Below are 20,309 nucleotides of genomic sequence, written 5' to 3'. Positions count from 1 at the left end.
TGGGCCGCAGGCAGGAAAGTCTGGGGACCCCCGTTCCAAGAACGCCGATAGTAGCCCCCGGGCCCAAGGCGCGCTCGGGCTTGGCTTCGAGGCGAAGCCAAAGGTCAAGTACGGATCGCCGCAGGCCCCAAAAGCCTGCGGCCTCGGTCGACGCGTGGCGGTTGATTGGACGTGGGCGTCTCCGCTTCCCCATGCTGCCTCGGGAACTGCTCGACTTGAGAAGTCCCTGCGACATGCGAGGAAAACCATCATGACCTGTGATCGTGGGAGGCGCCGGTTGGCCTTCTATCGCTATAAATGGGGAGGGGGATCCCCCGTCGCCCATCTCTTCCTTGCTCGCTTGCTATGGCGCCCATCCGAAGGTTTTCCGCGGACGAGAAATGGAAGCCCCCCCGCGACGATCCGGGGCCGCTCCCGCCGAAGAAGAGGTCGGTCCATCATAGCGACGAGGCGGTGATGTAGGTGGTGACGAGGCCTTGGTGCGAGCGGCCTCCTCCAGGGTACCCGCTTCCCTTGTACGCCCGAGCCGAGGGCTCAGGAGGGCGGAGCGACGAGCAGCGACGCCCGCGCAGCGCCCGTGGTCGCCGCGCGATGGCGATGCGTGTCGTTGCTCCTGGAATCCACGCCGTGGATTCCTCGCGTCAGCTTGTGCTATGGGCGCCGATGCCCCCAAGTTCCTGGATCCGCTTTCCACGGTTCTTCTCCGATCTAGCGACACAGAGGACCTCGGGAGAACCCCAGATCCTCCGCACCCCTGTCCGGTGATGCCGCCGATCCTGCGGCTGGTGGTGCAGGTGAAGACGTTGTTAACCAAGGAGGAGCACCTTCTGCAGGCGATGGCCGTGTCCAGTGGTGACCTGCGGCTACTCCGCTGTTTCGTTCCTGTAATATGCATCAGGCCTCGTGGAGGCATTAAACTTTCATTTGATATTGTGAGGACAATATGTTTTTTAATATTTGCTTCGAGATTTTGTGATTTCCTTCCTATTTGGTTTGCGTTCGGCCTCGGCAGAGCCCGGCCCCGCGCATACCTCAACCGCCGTCGGGCCGACCGGAGACCAGGACGGACCAAGGATTGAGGGGCCACGTGACCAGTTAAGATCCTGAGTCGCGATGCTCAGGAGTCCCCCTTGACGCGCAAACAGCTAATAGGGAGGGGACGCGAGGATAGGTAAATGTTCTACGTCGGCAGAGCCCGGCCCCGCGCATACCTCAACCGCCATTGAACCGACCGGAGACCAAGACGGACCAGGGAGTGAGGGGCTATGTGAGCAGTTAGGCTCCTGAGTCGCGATGCTCAGGAGCCCCCCTTGACGCGCAAACAATCTCCATACCTGCCCTCGCCGAGGCCTCGGGAGGGGCGTGTGACGACCAGGTCCGGGGGACCTGTTTGAGCGGCGTGCGCTTGGGCGTGACCCGAGCGCAACCCCCAGGCCTTGGAGACCTGGTTGGGTGGCATACGCTTGGGCGTGACCCGAGCGCAGCCCCTGTGTCTAGCCCCCTCGCGCGGCTCTCCCGAGGGGAGGCGTTGCGGTGAGGCCGGACGCTGAGCTCTGGGGCTCCCTGAGGTTGGTACGACCTTGGAGCCGCCCTCAGTTGTTTATCACTAGCGCGGAGCATAGTGCTTCCGCTTGTGCACGGGCATAGCCGCTCCTCGGTAGTGTCGACGGCCAGCGGAGCATGGTGCTTCCAGTTGTGCGTGGGAGGGGCCCCCCCCTCCGGGAGGAGCCCCCGGGGCGTGTACAACCCCACCCTGACACGTGGCTTGCACAGGAGTGCTGCAAGGTGTATCTGGGCACTCGTGAGCCAGCGCGGGACTCACGAGGCCCTACCTCAAGGCGGGTTGCGCCTGGTCTTGAGTCTTTGATAGCTGTGCGTTCCTGCGAGATGGTTAGATGCAAGCGCTCTACGTCCTCAGGTCCCGGCCCTCGAGCGAGCTCAGCCGCCGCTGGTATGCCAGGTCGTGATGCCGTGGTCAAGGCCAGGGGGTGAGGGCTGGAGAGCCAGTAAGAGCTCCTGAGTCGCGATGCTCAGGAGCCCCCCTTTTAACGCGCAAGCGAATTGTATGATGGAGGGGTGAACCCGTGGCAGGTGGTAATCGGGCAGATTAAGCATGGAAGGCAAACCAGCTTGGGTAAATGCAGAAAGATACATGCCACTAGGTCAGGCCCAAGCGGCTTGGGGATGATGCAGCTCGAGGGGCGCCCCCAGCAAGGTAAGCTAAAGACATAAGAAAAGGATACACACAACAGGGATGGACCCACGCGGCCTGGGAATAGTGCAGCCCGAGGGGCGCTCCCAGTTAAACGAACTTGGAAAATGTCACCTGGTTCTGTTGACGAAGGAGAGTTGAGGCAGCTGAAGGCATGCAACAAAGGGGTAGCTCCTCATGAGCCACCGGGGCCCTGAGCCTCGGGAGGCTCTGGGGGCTCGGGCGGCTCTTGGAGGACCGTCTCCATCTCCGCCAAGACGGCGTGGTGACTGGCCTCCTGAGCCGCCAGGATACGCCGCATGTTGTGTTGGTAGGCTGACGACACGCTCGGCAGGCCAAAGGGCATGCGAACGTAGCTGTGTGGTGGACCCTCGCAGCGTCCCACGCGCGAATGCCAGAAGAGCTCCTGAGATGCGGCCCTGTTGAGACCCTGGAACATCGATGCAGACGCGCAGCCCGGCATCCTCGCCTGGATGGGGAGCTGCGCCTCGTGAGCGGCGGTCACCGCGCATGGCCCTTGCGTCTTGCAATTCCTGAGTGGTCTTGGTGATGAACTCCTGAGCGGTGCGCGCTCCTTGCCCTGTGTTCTCCTGAGGGAAACGTGCCACGAGGCACGCCTCCAAGTGGTGCCCAAGCGCCTCCCTCGTGATGTTGGCAAGGTCTGAGGCCCTCCAGAAGAAAGACCCCGAGCCCTGCCCGAGGAGGGCGCCAGGCGCGCCATCCTATGTGATGGAGGGAGGCGCCCCTGGAGCGGGCGCGGATCCTGACGAGGTACCAGCCGCGACACCACCCTCCTGAGGTTCGGCGCGGCGCAGCTTCTTCTTCTTGGGGATGGCCTCTGGAGGGCCCTCGCTTTTGTTGTCGGGGTGGTCGATTGCTGCAGCTTGGAAGGCGCGCTCGAGGGAGCACACCGCATCTCTTTCTTCACATGGGACCGTGATGACTCCGCCGCTTCCCGGCATCTTGAGGACGTTGAAGCCGTGGTGGCTGACGGCCATGAACTTGGCCAGGGCTGGATACCCGAGGATGGCATTGTAGGGCAGGAAGATGTGCGCGATGTCGTAGTTGATGAGCTTGGTGTGGTAATTCTTGCGTTCTTCGAAGGTGACAGGGAGGCGGACCTGCCCTATCGGCATAGTGGAACCATCGGTCACTCCTGAGAAAGGCTTGGTAGGCTGAAGCTGGTCATATGGGACTTGGAGGTTGTCCAACGTATCGACGGATAGGACGTTGAGCCCTGCGCCGCCGTCGATGAGGGTCTTGGTAACTTGTATGTTGCTGATGACTGGGGAGCACAGCATCGGGAGGGCGCCAGCGGTAGCCGCACACTTAACCTGATCCGCCGAGCTGAACGTGATGGGGCACTGGGACCATCTGAGTGGACGTGTGGCTTCAAGCTTGCGGAGGACTGCATTCACTTCACGAGCAAACTGTTTGAAGATGCGCTGAGAGGCTGGGGCCTGGGCTCCGCCCAAGATACAGGCGATAGCACGCGGTTCCTGGAAGCCCCTAGCCCCCTCGTCTTGATGATGTTCATTGTTCCTTCTTGGCGGTGGAGGCAACGGGGGAAGATCGGTGTTGCCCTGGGGGCGATCCTCACGAGGCTGGTCCCTCCAGGCGCCCTCAGGAGGATGATCCTAATAGCGGTCCTCACGAGGACGGTCGCGCCACTCCTGGCGCGGGCCACGGTCGTCACAGCGTCCACCACCACGTCCCCCTCCTCGGCCGTAGCCCCGGTCGCTGCGCTCGGGGCGTCGACCGTAGAGTCCTTCGAGAATGGCTCTGAGCTCTTGACAGTCACTGGTGTTGTGGGTGTTTAGGTTGTGGAAGGCCCAGAACGGCCGGCTGTTCTTGGACGACTCGGGCTGATCTCTGCCTCGCTTGGTGTCGGGCTCCGCCACAAGCACAACTGCTTCCTTGTGCTTCACGTCCTTGGGCTTGGCCTTCTTCTCCTCAGCGCCCGCAACTGGCAGCTCGAGGAGGGAGAGGCGGCCCTCCTCAGCTCTTGCGCACTTGGTTGGCAGGTTGAACAGCTCCTGAGATGTGCACAACTCCTCATGGATAGCGAGCTCTTCCTTCATCTTGATGTCGCGGACGCCATCGGAGAACGCGGAGATGATGGCCTCATCCGTGACCTTGGGGATCTTGAGGTGGATGTTGTTGAAGCACTGGATGTACTTCTGGAGGGTCTGTCCTGGTTGTTGCTTGATGTGGCACAGGTCGCCCGCGGCCGGCGGGCGGTCGCGGGTGCCCTGGAAGTTGGCGACGAAGCGGTCGCGCATCTCGTCCCAGGAGGAGACCGAGCCTTGCGGCAGATTCAGGAGCCAGGAGCGGGCACCATCCTTGAGAGCCATGGGAAACCAGTTCTCCATGACTTTCTCGTCGCCATTGGCCGTTTCGATGCTAAGCTCGTAGAGCTGCAGGAACTCCGCGGGGTCAGCGGTGCCGTCGTAGCGAGGAGGCAGATCTGGCTTGAACTTGCCTGGCCAAGCGACGCTACGCAGCTCGGGAGTGAAGGCGCGACAGCCGGCCGTTGTCGCCGAGGCCCGCCTCGGAGGTGGAGCTTGGTCTTGATGAGGTCCGCGCGCCGCCGCCGCAGGTAGTGCGTGGTCTTGGGGAGGCGGCGCGGGGAGTGCAGGTGCAGCTTCTCGCGGCCGAGGAATTTCTTGGCAGCTTCTCTCTTCGCGCGCGGGCGCCGGGCGTGGCGGATCGCGCCGTGGGGCCGCGCACCTTGGCGCCAAGGCACAGTCTTGGGGCAGAGGCGGTGGAGGCGCTCCATGAGCCAGATCACCCGTGGCAGGCGGAGGACGAGGCAGAGAGTGAGACGGCACCGGGGAGCTCCCCGCGGCGCGGACGAGCTCGACGACGCGGTCGAGCCAGTCGTCGTAGAGGTTGTCGACCGGGCGGTAGCGCAGGAGCTCGTTCGCCATGAGGAGCGCAGCCTCCGCATCCTTGGGAGCGCGTCGTGCGTGGGATGAAGAACCGGCCGGGGTCAGTGATGGAGTGGCGGTGCGGCCGTCCTGTTGCACCGATGGGTGCAGCGAGGATGCTTGCTGCTCATTCCCCGCCGGGCCGGTGGCGGCGTTGGCGGCAGGAGACGGAGAACGACGAGGTGGCCTGCCGACGGGAGCCGTCTGAGCAACGCGGGCGGTGAGGGCAGCCCGGCGCTCAGCTCGAGCACGGCGAGCGCCCGCCATGGAGATGACAGAGCGACGGAGCGACAGATCAATGGAAGGGAAGCTACGGCGCACCCCTACCCGGCACGCCAAATGTCGGATGTGGGGTTCCGGCAAAACCCTTAAGGTTCGAACTCTGGGGTGCGCGCGAAGTTCTTTCCCCCCTACCGATCCACGTCCTAGATCGCTAAGATCTCGCGAACGAACTCGACGAACTCGCAACACAGAACGACACGAGATTTATACTGGTTCGGGCCACGTTGTGGTGTAATACCCTACTCCAGTGTGGTGGTGGTGGATTGCCTCTTGGGCTGATGATGAACAGTACAAGGGGAAGAACAGCCTCCTGAAGATGAGGTGTTCTTGTGTTTGTGTGAGGCGAGGGGTTGGCTCTCTTGTTGTTCGATGCCCCCTACGGTGGTGGCTAGCTCTACTTATATAGGCCCTGGTCCTCCCCCCAAATATTGAGCGGGAAGGGAGCCAACAACGGCGGGCAAATTTGAAAGGGGACAGCTAGTACAAGCTATCCTGACAAAAGTGGTCTTCGCCTGCAAAAGGCTCTGGTGGTGACGCCGTCTTGGGCTCCATGGTGACCTCTGTCTTGCCGTCCTGCTGGTCTTGGTCTTGTTGCACCGATATGGAAACCATTGCCTGATGCGTCGGTACTCCGCGCCTGCGCCTGCCTCCTTAGCACCAAAGAGGAAACAAGGACGCTGCACGCGCTGGCGCTAGCCTGGTGTCGATCGTCATGGCTCACGTCACGCGAGCCTCGCGAGGTTTGCCCCACCCTGATATCTCCGCTCCTCACGAGCCTGCAAGGAGAGGCCGCTCGGGAGGAGGCCTTGCATCGTCCGCCTCGCGAGGCTTGGCCCCTCGCGAAGGTCTTGAACGCCTTGTCGATGAAGATGGGCCGCACGGCCTGCTAGCATAGCCACGCCATGGGCCGCGGGCAGGCAAGTCTGGGGACCCGCGTTCCCAGAACGCCGACACCGTAGAAAGACCATGGATCCTTCAGCCCGTAGAAGACCAATGGATCCTACGACCCGTAGAAGGCCCATGGATCATATGGCTCGTAGAAAGTCCATGGATCCTACGGCCCGTAGAAGGCCCACAGATCCTACGGCCCGCAGGAGGCCCATGGTTACAACAGTCCGTGTGTTGCCATGATTATTGTGGCCTAGTTACCAAAACTAGGTTATTGTGGCACTAAAAAAATGCGGAAAAAGAACTGCAGTGACTACAAGCAAACAACTAAACAAGACAATAAGGAAATAAATAAGCAAGCAACTAATGCTAGCCTATTACAGCTATTACACATATTACATCCACTAGGCATCAAAGTTCGCCAACAGTGCAAATATAGGGAACAAAGCAGCATATTGCATACACTGGCCGTCAAAATTGGCCACCAGTGCAAATAAATGCAGCAACAAAACAAGTCCATAACTGAAACAACTTCAGAAGAGCTCAAGAAACGTTATCCTGGGTATCTACCATGCTGGCAATAAGCTTAGCAAGCTTATTAGCTTTGTCCTGTTTGGCGCTAAAATCCTCCAATGCTTGCTGTTGCACCAGAAACTATGCATCTGAATGCTCCAGGGACTTCCGGAGTCCCTTCGCTTCTTGTCACAGCACGGCTGATCGATGTCTTTCAGCTTGTAGTTGAGACTCAAGAAACCGAACTGATTCAAACAGTGAGTATGAATAGCTTGTGCAAGCGGTAGTGGCCAGTAACTCAAACAGTAAACCAAGACATGACTTTGGGGTAGCCTCACTGTCTTCAATAGTTTTCCTTAGCTATTTTATCAGCTTTGTTGGAGACCAACAAGGATGTCTCACAATCTTGAATCTTATCTGCATTGCTTCCTTTATCATTGCATAATAAGGTACTCTTCCCCAATATTCTGTCAGCATTCTAAAACAAGAAACAAGCAGACACATAACAGGTTTATCATGTACTAGTATATGAAACTCATTTCGGTGAACCAGTTCATTAGTAAGGTGGACAAGATTAAACTAACAAGTCTTCTATTGCCAAGTAGTACATTATAAAAGCATCAAACAAACATATATCTATATCCTATGGTCGCTGCATTGTCTTGCCAAATCAAAATAGAGACACTGGAGCTGCCTTACTAACTGCTCTTGTTTGGGAGCTCTGTGGTGGAAATGGTGCTATGTCAATAGGAATTGGGTTACTATCTGCTGGGGTTGGGGTTAGATTGGGTGAAGCTGGTTCTCTGTCCATCGCAGTAGGGGTAAAATCTGCGAGAGTCTGGGTTATGTGTGGTAGGGCTGGTTCTCGTGCATGTACAACCGGGGTGCTATCTCCACCAAGAGGTAGCACTGTTTTATTTGAAGACCATGTTTTTACTCCGCTAGATACTGCCATCACCCGCTCCAATTCAAATGGCTGATAAACAGGAAACATAATTGAATGTATAGACATTGTATGAGAGACAGATGCAATAGATAGTGTGGAAAAAAGAGGCCATTAAATAATTGACACGTATATTGTTTAACTAAAATGGATAGCATGACATAATTTCACATATACGATGTCTATCTAAACTGGATAGCATAGCATAACATAATTCAAAGATATGATGACTAACTAAACAGGATCGCATGACATTCACATACATGTTATCTAAGTAACCAGGATCGCATGATTTAATTCACAAATGTGATTTTATGCTAAGCAGAGGGCATTCACATATATGATGTCTGAACTAAGAACATGGTGTTGAATATTGTGTATATGATGTCTAAACTATGCAATGCAAGACACCATATGCATGATATGAGCAGTAGAACCGTGCCAAGTTAGAGCATACACCTCGGTGGGGGAATAGGACTGGTCATGTGTCTCTGAATCCATCTCTGAGGAGCTATCGGGACCTAGCAAGAGATCTGCTTCGATAGGTAGCACTGTCTGCTCTGAAGACCTTGTTTTCACTCCAGATTTTTCCATCACCCACTCAAATGACTGATTCACAGGAAGAGTAGTTTAATGTAAAACATTGTCGACAAATGGAAATTGAATGAAGAAAAGGATGGGCTAGATATGATTCAAATATATGATGCCTGGTTAAACAGGATGGCATTGCACATTTCACATATATTATGGCTGGCTAAAAGACATGAGACTGCATAATTCCCATATATGATATTGAAACTAAATAGGTGGCATTACATAACATGTTTAAACTAAGCAGATGACATATATGATGTCAAAAGTAGGTACTGCAAGGCAACATATGCATGATATGACTAAGATCATCATGCCAAGTTAGAGCAAACACCTTGGGGGGTAAATAGGAGTGGTCAGCTGCGTCCGAATACGCCTCAAAATAGATATCTTCCTTTGGATTACAATCTGGAGAGGGGGGGAGGGTTTGCCATTGAACCCACCATGGAGCGATGTCTGCATGACATTGTATTGCCGCGCAAAACTCTTCTCTTTTTCTCTACATGTTCAACATGACTATGTACAATATCTGACATGCATACAAAAAAATATAGTGAGATTATGTAAGGAGAGCATGCAGAAATCTAGAGTAATGGTAACAACCAGTGGATGGATCCAAAAATAATGATAGCAGGTTGGTGATTGCTTTAATTTAATAAAAAACAGATGATGATTGCTTTACTATTTGTTTCCCACCCAAGATGAACAACATAGGCACACCCTAGGTGAACCAGATATTAGACAGAGATACTATTCATTGCTGCCTCGATATGTGCCCCACAACTAATTCAGAACTCAAGTTTGAACATCAATTTGGACCTGACTTGGAGTCTAAGAGGTGAACAAGACAATAAAGTAGCAGGTAATATTAAGCAATGCATAACATAGTCAGAAAAAAAAGAGTGCGGCCTCTGTTGTGGAACCGTGTACTCCTCAGGTTCATCTGCCGAGACGATGATGGTGATGCCGTTGCGGTGGGTGCCGGTGGCAGGGAAGGAGATCTGAGGCGGCAAAAGACGGTCATGAGTTATGATGTCTGGTTTGGTGGATGCTTCTGTTGATGGAGCAGCTCAGGTGAGGTGGACGACGTCGCAGCAGGAGCAGGACAAACCACACAAAGTTTTCTTCGACACCTACCTGTAACAGATGTAATTCTATAAGGGCTCATTTGGATTGCATGATTCTAAAAATGCAGGGATAGGTGGAAAAACACTGGAATAGGATAGGAATGCACATGGGAAACAGAGCATTTGTGAACACAGGATTTCTGTCAACTTGGGTGTTTGGTTCACGGGAAAAGGAGGAGCAGAGGAATGCAAAGAAACATGGCCAAAATAAAGTGAAACCATGTGAAAGCGTGTACAGTTAAAATGTTATTATGCCACTAATGCACTTGGTCTTGTTTTCATGCATAGGATTTTGAAAAGTAGGTCCAGGTGGATGTTTTGCTCCATTCCTTTCAACAAAATGCATGAATAATTGAATAGTAGAGTGCCATAGGAAAATTTCCTATTGCTATGTTTTTCCGTTGAACCACAATAACCCTAATGGATCGACATGAATGTAGAGTAATAAGTGATGCGACAAGTGTACAACCTCTTTGCCGTAGCCGTGTCGACCTCACCATCATTGGGTTGGTTGCTGAAGAAGTTGAGGCAGAGGTGGCTGTCGGAGGTGTGGAGGAAGATCTGAGGAATCTGTAGACGACGTCGAGGGCACTGCTTTGTTGTGATGGATCGTTTCGTCCTTGGAGCAGCCCGGTGAGCCGTAAGACGTTAAGGCTGAAGTAGCATAAGACAGACATTGTTAATCTCATGTGGGATTCTAATAGCATCTCCAATCGATGATGTAAAATGCATTACCAAAAAGTGATAGATGTAAAATTTACATCACCAAAAACCACCTGACTACAACAGATGAGGTAAAAACTATTGACTCTGAACTTAACTGTCTAAACTGAAATTTACTGTGGAATCTGAATGTTACTGTCGAAGCTAAACGCAATGGTAGCAGAGAGGCACTTCACATGGGATAGTTTAGGGAGGGCCTGCAGTTCATCTTCAACCTGCACCCCCCTGAGCCGCCAGCCACAACCGGCCGAACCCCGCGCTGCCTCGCCGCCCCGAAACAACTACCCACCGCCGGTCCGCCGCCGCCTCGCCGCCCTGAAACAACTCCCCACCACCGGTCCGCCCCCGCCTCACCGCCCCGAAACAACTCCCCACCGTCGGTCCGCCGCCGCCCCGGCTAGCCCTCAAGCCCCCCCACGCCAAGCTTTTTCTCCGGCGATCCCCACGCCACTGCCCCACCACCGGCTCCCCCACCGCCGGCGAGCAGCACCCCACCTAGAACCCTAAGATAGATAGTGGGGTACTTCTCCGACGAGCCCCCTCCCCGCTGCGGGTGGTTCTTCCTTAACTCGGGCGAGACCGACCACCCCCTGTAAATCGACTGACCCAAAAGTTGATTCAGTCGACTGAAGTGTAGCTAAATCGAAGCAGAGCAGCAGCACGAGCGAGGGGGAGAGAAGCAGCGCGAGCTAGCGAGCGAGAGCCCGGGCAGCAGCAGCAGTGGGAGCGAGCGAGCGAGAGCCGGAGCAGCAGCCGCATTGCGAGCGACAGCCGGAGCAGCAGCAGCAGATCCGGCTGGTATGGACACCACTTCCGAAGGGGCCTCGCACTGGGGAGAGCCGCCATGGAGATGTCGCCCGCGGCGCCAGCTTCGAGGTAGCCGCTCGATGGGTGTGCGGGATGGAGCACCATCGGCGCTGGGAGGTCGAGTTAAGGAGAAGGTACGATGCTATGAGTGTACAACCTCTTTGGTGGCGCCGAGTAGGCCTCGACTTCGTCCAAGGAGTTGGTGAGGATGTTGCGGTTCCGGTGGAGCAGGTTAAGGCGGCGTTGTGGGGATGGAGCGGCCGCGATAGATGTAACACCCCAAAATTCTGACCTTGCACTGTAACCCTTTCAAATACTTCTGTAAAATTTCAACCAAAATTTGCGGATGTCATGTGATGTTTCCACATCACTTTTATGCAAAAATATCTTTTGGTCATTGGAGATTTTGAGCTCTACACCAAATTTTCAAATCTGGTCCAGTTGGTAATTTTGCACTACAACCTATTTAAATATTTCTTTAAAAATTCTTCCAGGTGTTTGGAGATGTCAATAGATGCATATAATGCAACTTTATGCAAAAACCCATGAGTGTTCTTTGAAAAATTTGAGCAAATCATCCTCTTTTGCTCTCTGATCCAGTTTGGCTTTTTCTACTGCAACTCTAATTTATTTTGCTCTAGTGCCCATGAGCTTTTTCCTGCTTATAGTCCACCCTGCAAAACCCTTAAGTCCAGGAGAGTGGACCCATTGGAGTAATTTTGGTCCATGCAAAGATAGCCTTTAGTTTCTGCCCAGATTTGGTTTTCTCAAAAACTTGCACTAACATGTTTCTGGTTTTGCCCAACTAACATTGCCACCCTCTCTATCATCCAAAGAGACTATGATCTGGAGTTTTTGGCCACCCCAAGAGTTACCTAGATGCCCATGGCATTCTGTCGAGCACCATGTATTCATGGACAGCTTTGGCATAGTTTTATGTTTGCACTGTGATCTTGCCCCTCTGGACAAACCAGCATGTCCACTAGTCTCCTAGCCACCACTAACCTAGACCTGTTAACTACCAGCTTCATTCAGGCCCTCTAGCACGCGTTGGCATTTCATCGAGCACCTGGCGTGCGTGCTCTGGGCGCGGCCAGAGCGCGCGTTTTGCACGTGCGTGCACCCGAGCCGCCGCGTCTTGCCCCTGGCCGTTGCTCGCTCACAGAGCCGCGCCCGTCCTCATCCGCTCGCCAGAACCCTCCAAGCCCTCCCCTGGCGGCCTACAGCGCCGCCGTCAGGTCGACCGTGGCCGCGAGCACGCGGCCACAGCAGCCCCTGCCATGGACGGCGCCGCCCAAGCCACACGCGCGCGCGAGCTGCCCCTGGAACAGCTCGAGCTTATCCGCGAGCCCGTCCGCTAGCGCCCGTCATCGCCACGTCGCCCTGCTAGCAACAGAACGGCGGTTCGCTAGCGTGCTTATCCGCAGCCGTGGGAACCGACCTCGACCGCATATAAAAGGAGCCCCCGAGCTCGTCCAGACCCTCAGGCGACCTCAAGCCATCTCCCTAGAGCCCCCACAACCATCAATCGACGGAGGGAGGCCTTCCTCCTCGTCTCCGGTCAGTTCAGCCGCCGCCACACCACGGTCCCGTCCGTCACGAGCAGGGCCTCCCTAGTCCTTCCGGCGCCACCGTCCGACTCCCCTCGACCATACGGAGCCACCCAACACCTCAGCCTCGACTAGGAGCCACCGTAGCACAGGCCCCCAATTGCTCCCGAAACGCCGTCCGCCGCGAAGCTCGCCGCCGGCGACTCCCTGCGTCCCCGCCAGCCCTTCGACCACAGGGAGGACCGCCCTGGCCTGGCGGATCCATCCCTGCCCTCGGGGCCCCGTGGGTAGCCGCCGTTCGCCGGCGTCGATCACCGGAGCTCCGCCTCAGTTCGACCAGAAGAGAGGAAGGCGCGGGCGACTGGTCAAACCTGACCAGTGGGCCCGATGGACCCACTGTCAGTGACCCTGCGACGACCCACGCTGGCTTTAGTGGAAGCGTAAAACCCAGAGTACGTTTCCTCCTGTTCTAAAACGTATTACTCCCCGAACTGTTGTAGCCTCCCCAATTAGAGTTTCGCTTAACGGGTGTCATGGGTGATTCCAGACACCGGTAAGTTAGGCTGGTGTGTGCGGTTAGGTGTGTTTTCAATTAAAAGACCATAGACGGAATTAGTCCCGATGGACTAAAGAAATCCATTACTCGTGGGTAAAGAGTACACCCTCTGCAGAGATTATATCTATTTGAATAGCCGTGTCCATTGTTAAGGACTACAGTCTGGGATGGGTCAAGTGTCGGTCTTAGTGTCGGACTTCGGAGGAAAAACTACCAAACTGAAACATGGATCATGACTTGTGACTTATGATGATTGTGATTATTATTATATTGGACTAATCCTTTTTATTACTTGAATTATTGAGTATCCCTGGGACAGTTCTACCTCCGTGATATTCATTGTGATTATTTTCTTATAAGACCTTTATGTGGTGTCGCTCAGACACCCGACTGTGGCATGCTTGTTAATTGATTACTTTATAAGCCCTTTATGTGGTGTCGCTCAGACGCCCGACTGTGGCATGCTTGTTATTTGTTTACTTTCTAAGCCCTTTATGTGGTGTCGCTCAGACGCCCGACTGTGGCATGCTTGTTATTTGTTTACTTTATAAGCCCTTTATGTGGTGTCGCTCAGACGACCGACTGTGGCATGCTTGTTATTTGTTTACTTTATAAGCCCTTTATGTGGTGTCAATCAGACGCCCGACTGAGGCACGCTTTCTGTTGTCGTCCTTTCGAGGCGTCGCTTCAGACACCCGATCGGTGCATTTTTTTTCTATTCTCGGATAGCATATTGATGTTTTATACGAACAACCTGCATGCGTGCATCATGGATTTTGTTTATTTCGTGACTGACATTGTGATCATAGAATATTTCAGAGCATGATTATCATTTGTGATATTATACCCGTGTTCATAATGTTTGCGAGTACATTCAAAAGTACTCACTGGCTTGTCCCTGGCTATTGTCTTGGCCAGATCACCTGCTTGGAGAGGAGCGTTGCGATGACAGCCCCGGAACCTAAGCAACGGTGATAGGAGCCTCGTGAAGATAGGAGTTATCCAGGTCAGCTGTTCCTGTGGGAAATGGAGTCCCATAGACGCAGATGAACCACAAACCGCTTCCGCCATCAACCACTAGAAACCATTTGTTGTACTCATAGGCCACAATGGTCTTGTACTACAGATTTTGTAGTTTGCTTGGAACTTCTGTATCAAGTTGGTGCCTCATCAGCTAATAGTAATCCTGGGGCTGGTGAGCACAAGGGCCATTTTCTGGGAAATTAATATCCCGAAAATCCGGTCCTGACAAACTTGGTATTAGAGCCAGGCTGACCATTGGCTAATCCTATCTTAGCTAGGTCAATAAACCTAGGTTAACCAACCCACCAGACCTTAACCTAACCCCGTCCAAGCTTCTCGTGTAAGATAGCCACAAAGTGACTCCGACACCTTTGGCAGTCGGTGCCCAACCTATCAGCCTAGCCTATCGATCACGCGCCAGTGACCGACGCCTAAATTGTCTCATTCGCAAGCGTGCGAAGGAAGACTCCATCCCCCTTTTTCTATAAAAAGGGCACGCTAACCTCAACACAGCACAGCACACCCTCTTTCCCAAACCGAGCTATAATGCCTGGCCCCGTCGTGCACAATGAAACCACGGCAAACAACCTTGGGGGTTTTGTGACCGTGCTAGCAAACCTCACCCGCCGTGCCTATGCATTAGAAGAGCCCCCAGAATATGTTGTGTACCAAGGACCCATGAGCGGTGAGAGCCGTCAATTCTGGGCCACTATACACATCTGTGGTAGGGGTCTATCGGCAGAACGCCCCTACAGGTTCACTGGAAGGACAACTTCCTTTGAGCCACAAGCCATCCAGCTAGCAGCTCGAGAGGCTATAGTTCAACTCTGACACTTGTCGCCCAGAGTTAACTGTCGCTCGTTCTACTACTACCCTAGCCGTGACGGGTATGGTAGGCCGCCCTAGGTTGCCAACGGAGATCACGAGACGGATCCTGCATTGTTGCATCTGGTGCGCTATGTAAGTGCACTAGAGGAACTGTTCGATCAGATCACCCTTGATCTGATCGCAGCTCGTGGAGAACTGGTTCGCCGAGCCCCGGCAAGAATAGAAGATGAGCCCGACGCCGACAACCCAGTCGTGCTGTTCGGACAACCGATCGAGACCTTGAGGACTGCCCCAGCCATCGACCAAAATGCTTTGGTGTCCCCAGAAGTGCTTCGTCGCCTTTTGGGAACACGCTCCAACGGGATTGTGGCCAACAACCCCCGCGATGGTCATCATCGCTACCCCGACCCTGCAGTTCCTCAACCCCCTCCAGCTAACCCCGACGGTGAAACCCGTGGAGAAGCCTCGACGTCCACAAGGCATGCCCGCCTAGATATGAACGAAGTAGACTAAGTCGCTCGAGTAGTACCGAGTCTTAGTATGTCCACGCCCTGTAACTGTGTGATCCTGTATCGCCGTAATTTAATGCTGTCTGCTTGTGCGCCCCTATTTTAAATAGTAGCCATGCATAAGTACGTCAGCGTACAGTTGCATTTTTAAATTCCGGGCGCAGCTACCAAAACTTCCCCGACGACACCCATAGTAATGCGTCACTTTGTGAGATATGTATATCCGTAGCTTTGACCCCGACCCCCCATAAGAGCAGAACCGACAAACTAGTTACCTTTCACCGCGATAAATGACCCCGCCCAGATGCTATATAAAAGGCCACCTCGTGACCTTGCCAAGTATCTCTCACCTTGTGCATAACTCTCACAGCCATTCCTTTGCCATGCCGAGCCCTAGTATTTATCTAAGAACTCCAGATGCCACCCCAGGTAGTTTTGTCAAAATATTGTGGGACTTTACCTGCAGTACCATGAGTGCTATCCATCCACCCCAGTACGAGTTGCTCAAATCGAGGATCACCCCATCCACCTCGAAATATTGGGCAGTGGTGCACATCCCTCCCGCAAACCCAAACCAAGACCCAACGGAAGTCTCCTTCATGGGGAAATCCATGCCGACTCCGCAAATGGCCATAGAAGCTACTGCGTACGAAGCGCTTGCTCGTCTTCGATTCGCGGTACCCTATGCCAGCGAACGAGGGTATTATTATTTTCCGAGTCGTGCAGCACCCGGAGAAGTAGCATCTTTTCCCGGTGGACGAACCGAAAGAGACCCAGTACTGGCCAACCTTGCCCAGTATGTTATCGCTCAAGAGCGTTTGACTCAGCGGGTAATGGGTTATCTCCAAAGCCTCGCTGATTTAAATCCTCAGATCGCCATCGGCAGACCACTGAGGCCCGACCAGGAGAGACGCATTCACCGACTAGTCAACCCGCTTCCCCCGATAGAAGAGGAGTGTGCCCCAGTACCCGAGACGTTTGCTCAGGACCCTGTCTATTTACCGTTTTCATTGTAGACATCACTGCTATGTTCATTGTCCCGGCATTTATTTATGCGTTGCAGCTTATGCGTCGTACCCTAAGTTTGTGCTATGGGTAAACTATTTGGTTTCAGCTAATGGGAGTATTTTTTCAAAACAGCCCTTAGCAAATCTCGAGGACGAGATTTTTCTTAAGGGGGTAGTGTTGTAACACCCCAAAATTCTGACCTTGATTTATTAACCAAAATTTTGCAAGGAAATTAAATTTTTATTTTCTGGATTTATCCATTCATTTCAGAACCTCTCTTTTCTTTGATATTGTGAAGTTTTTACCCCAAGTGAAAACTTTCCAAAAATATTATTGGACTTGTATACCCTCTCAAGAAAACATTTCTTTTATCAGTGGGTTTATTGCATAATTGTTTTTCCTGAGCTTTATTCTTCTAAAAATGATTTTTCATAAGTTATGGAGCCTCTTTTCCACTATAACCCTTTCAAATACTTCTGTAAAATTTCAACCAAAATTTGGGGATGTCATGTGATGTTTCCACATCACTTTTATGAAAAAATATCTTTTGGTCATTGGAGATTTTGAGCTCTACACCAAATTTTCAAATCTGGTCCAGTTGGTAATTTTACACTACAACCTATTTAAATATTTCTTTAAAACTTCTTCCAGGTGTTTGGAGATGTCAGTAGATGCATATAATGCAACTTTATGCAAAAACCCATGAGTGTTCTTTGAAAAATTTGAGCAAATCATCCTCTTTTGCTCTCTGGTCCAGTTTGGCTTTTTCTACTGCAACCCAAATTTATTTTGCTCTAGTGCCCATGAGCTTTTTCCTGCTTATAGTCCACCCTGCCAAACCCTTAAGTCCAGGAGAGTGGACCCATTGGAGTAATTTTGGTCCATGCAAAGATAGCCTTTAGTTTCTGCCCAGATTTGGTTTTCTCAAAAACTTGCACTAACAAGTTTCTGGTTTTGCCCAACTAACATTGCCACCATCTCTATGATCCAAAGAGACTATGATCTGGAGTTTTTGGCCACCCCAAGAGTTACCTAGGTGCCCATGGCATTCGGTCGAGCACCTTGTATTCATGGACAGCTTTGGCATAGTTTTATGTTTGCACTGTGATCTTGCCCCTCTGGACAAACCAGCATGTCCACTAGTCTCCTAGCCACCACTAACCTAGACCTGTTAACTACCAGCTTCATTCAGGCTCTCTAGCACGCGTTGGCATTTCGTCGAGCACCTGGCGTGCGTGCTCTGGGCGCGGCCAGAGCGCGCGTTTTGCACGTGCGTGCACCCGAGCCGCCGCGTCTTGCCCCTGGCCGTTGCTCGTCCGCAGAGCCACGGCCGTCCTCATCCGCTCGCGAGAACCCTCCAAGCCCTCCCCTGGTGCCCTACAGCGCTGCCGTGGCCGCGAGCGGGCGGCCACAGCAGCCCCTGCCATGGACGGCGCCGCCCAGGCCACACGCGTGCGCCAGCTGCCCCTGGAACAGCTCGAGCTCATCCACTAGCCCGTCCGCTAGCGCCTGTCGTCGCCACGTCGCCCTGCTAGCAACAGAACGGCGGTTCGCGGCATGCTTATCCGCAGCAGCGGGAACCGACCTCGACCGCCTATAAAAGAGGCCCCGAGCTCGTCCAGACCCTAAGGCAACCTCAGGCCATCTCCCTAGAGCCCCCACAACCAGCAATCGACGGAGGGAGGCCTTCCTCCTCGTCTCCGGTCAGTTCGGCCGCCGCCACACCCCGGTCCCGTCCGTCATGAGCAGGGCCTCCCTAGTCCTTCCAGCGCCACCGTCCGACTCCCCTCGACCATACGGAGCCACCCAACACCTCAGCCTCGACCAGGAGCCACCGTAGCACAGGCCCCCAATTGCTCCCGAAACGTTGTCCGCCACGAAGCTCGCCGCCGGCGACTCCCTGCGTCCCCGCCAGCCCTTCGACCACAGGGAGGACCGCCCTGGCCTGGCGGATCCATCCCTGCCCTCGGGGCCCCGTGGGTAGCCGCCGTTCGCCGGCGTCGATCACCGGAGCTCCGCCTCCGTTCGGCCAGAAGAGAGGAAGGCGCGGGCGACTGGTCAAACCTGACCAGTGGGCCCGATGGACCCACTGTCAGTGACCCTGCGACGACCCACACTGGCTTTAGTGGAAGCGTAAAACCCAGAGTACGTTTCCTCCTGTTCGAAAACGTATTACTCCCCGAATCGTTTTCTTTTTCTGATTTTTGTTAAAAAAGAGATTTTGACTAAACTTTGACTGGCTATAACTTTTTAAATATAAGTCCAATTGACTTGATTCTTTTTCTGTTGTTTCTCAAATGCTGTCTAGTTTATTTTCATATTTATTTGAAAGTTTTCCAAACAACTTTTTTGTACTGTTTTGGAACTGTGTTAATTTGAATTTTCTCGAAATAGGATTTTTGAAGAAGGAAGCAACTTTCAAAAAAATGCACCCCACTTGCATACTCTTGAAGGCAAGCATTCTGAACCCTAGCATAATATTTTTGTGTGTTGTTTGATACGGTTACAACACCACCTTGACATGGAGCATTCGTTATTCTATGTGACGATACAATCATATGCATGAGTGCATAATGAAGATTCTTTGCTGTTAGGAATGGATATGCTTGTGATAGTAATCATCCTCGTATGCCTTTCATGCCTACCGGAAGGAATCCGGGAAAGTCTTTATCTTGGGTAGACACGAGATTGTCTCCAGTCTTCGTCGAGACGGTTGTGTCCGGTACGTCATAGTGAGGTATGATGAGTGGTGATTTTGTCTGTTGGTTGAAACATATTTGTTATACTAACCATGCAGGGAATACTTAAACCTCCTGAGTCGACCGTAGATCGAGTCTTGTTCCAGTAACCCCCATACTTGTTTCGTACTACCACTTGTCCCTGCCACAGGTAGGGTACGGTTCAGTAAGTTGTCAACCCCTTCCTAGCACACACCGTACAGAGAGGCCATGGTGGAAGATACCGGAGGCCTCCGGTATGCATGCCACCTGGTCCGGGGGCATGGGTGTTTCGGTTGTAGCCGAAGGGGTAGCTCCCCTAGTTTGCGCGCGGTATAAATTTTGTGATCCCATGCTAAGTCGAGGTTGTAGCCTCCCCACTTAGAGTTTCGCTTAACGGGTGTCATGGGTGATTCCAGACACCGGTAAGTTAGGCTAGTGTGTGCGGTTAGGTGTGTTTTCAATTAAAAGACCGTAGACGGAATTAGTCCTGATGGACTAAACAAATCCGTTACTCGTGGGTAAAGAGTACACCCTCTGCAGAGATTATATCTATTCGAATAGCCGTGTCCATGGTTAAGGACTACAGTCTGGGATGGGTCAAGTGTCGGTCTTCGGAGGAAAAACTACCAAACCGGAACATGGATCATGACTTGTGACTTATGATGATTGTGATTATTATTATATTGGACTAACCCTTTTTATTACTTGAATTATTGAGTATCCCTGGGACGGTTCTACCTCCTGGATATTCATTGTGATTATTTTCTTATAAGCCCTTTATGTGGTGTCGCTCAGACGCCAACTGTGGCATGCTTGTTATTTGTTTACTTAATAAGCCCTTATGTGGTGTCGCTCAGACGCCCGACTGTGGCATGCTTGTTAATTGTTTACTTTATAAGCCCTTTATTTGGTGTCGCTCAGACGCCCGACTGTGGCATGCTTGTTATTTGTTTACTTTATAAGCCCTTTATGTGGTGTCGCTCAGACGCCCGACTGAGGCACGCTTTCTGTTGTCGTCCTTTCGTGGCGTCGCTTCAGACACCCGATCGGTGCATTTTTTTATTTCTATTCTCGGATTGCATATTCATGTTTTATACGA

This window comes from Triticum aestivum, chromosome 5D (assembly GCF_018294505.1).
Source record: "Triticum aestivum cultivar Chinese Spring chromosome 5D, IWGSC CS RefSeq v2.1, whole genome shotgun sequence".
In the NCBI taxonomy this organism is placed as follows: domain Eukaryota; kingdom Viridiplantae; phylum Streptophyta; class Magnoliopsida; order Poales; family Poaceae; genus Triticum; species Triticum aestivum.
Note: the sequence above shows the minus strand (reverse complement) of the source record.